Here is a 1,626-nt window from a genome sequence, read left to right as displayed (position 1 = left end):
CACTTAAATTATATGGTTACATATGTGTGTATACATAGTTTGCATTACATATATATATGCTTATAATTACGCGCGTCTGAATATGTGTAAATATTTTAAATTACCTATTTGTATACAGATATATGCGCATGAATATGTGTGAACTTATTGTTCTATCGGAAGCGGACAAAGAGCCTTCGTAGTTCTCCTTATCTCTCTGGTTTTTGTTTTGATAGTGGCTGCTCGAGCCACTCCATCTTCGCCCGCATGTAGACTTGTGATCTTGCCCAACATCCACTGCGTGCATGGAAGGTTTTTATCCTTGACAAGAACGACCGTCCCAATGTCGGGCTTTGGACCGTTCTTATTCCATTTGTTACGAACTTGTAGTTCGTTTAAGTATTCGAGGTGCCAGCGAGCCCAGAAATCTTGTCGCATCTTTGAAATGTGTTGCCATGTCGATAATCGATTTGCTGGAACAGACGTCAGATCCCCCTCCGGCAGGGTCATTAGCGGTTTACCAATTAGACAGTGAGCGGGTGTTAAAACTAACATGTCGTTTGGATCTGAGGAAAGGGAGGTAATAGGTCTGGAGTTCAAGATGCTCTCAACTTTGGTAGTGAATGTATTTAGCTCTTTAAACGTAAAAAGAGTGTCTCCTATCACGCGTCTGAAGTAATGTTTAAAGAGCTTTACAGTAGACTCCCATAATCCACCGAAGTGGGGGGCTACCGGTGGAATAAAATGCCATTGGTGGCCGCTTGCGAACCTGTTCACGAGATCTTTGTGATCTTCGGTGTTAAATAAAGCGTATATTTCCTTCAACTGATTATTCGCGCCCACGAAATTTGTTCCGTTATCAGAATAGACATGTGCTGGGATACCCCGTCTCGCAATGAAACACCGAAATGCGGCAAGAAAGCCGTCGGACGTTAGGTCGCTCACAACCTCAAGATATACAGCCTTTATTGACAGGCATACGAACACGCATACGTACACCTTGATTTGAGCCCGATTGCAATATTTTTTCTCTTTTATATGAAACAGTCCGCAGAAATCGATACCGACGTTCGCGAAAGGTATTGCTTCACTCACACGGACCGATGGCAAATCTGCCATTTTGTACTCAATGGCATTGGCGTCGAACCTGTGACATCGCGTACACGAGCGTACAATCCTTCGGACCTGGTTCCGACCGTCGATCAACCAGAATCTCTGTCAAAGTATGTACAGCGTGGTTTGAATGCCTGTGTGATAGTGCGTTTCGTGTATTTCGCGAATAATGCGGTCGGTTAAACTGTGTTTGTTCGAAAGTAGAATTGAATGTTTCTGTGCGAAAGTTAGATTTGCCTTCCGAAGTCGTCCTCCGACACGAATCAAACCGTTCTCGTCAAAAAATGGATTTAAATTCGCGATTCGACTCCTGATCGTAGGATTCCCGCTCTTGATACACTGAATTTCGACAAGAAATCTAGTGGCTTGCAGAAATTTTAAAACGCGTGTTTCGGTTTCGCTGATTTCTTCGGCACATAACGCACCGCTATGCTTTCTCGCGGGGCGAAGACGTAGACAATACGAGACGATCTTAAGCAATTTAGAATAAGAGGAGTATTTTTCGAGTATGCTGAGACATCGGAAGAGCACACG

This window comes from Wasmannia auropunctata, unplaced genomic scaffold (assembly GCF_000956235.1).
Source record: "Wasmannia auropunctata unplaced genomic scaffold, wasmannia.A_1.0 LD336058.1, whole genome shotgun sequence".
Lineage (NCBI taxonomy): Eukaryota > Metazoa > Arthropoda > Insecta > Hymenoptera > Formicidae > Wasmannia > Wasmannia auropunctata.
This window is presented reverse-complemented; position numbering follows the sequence as displayed.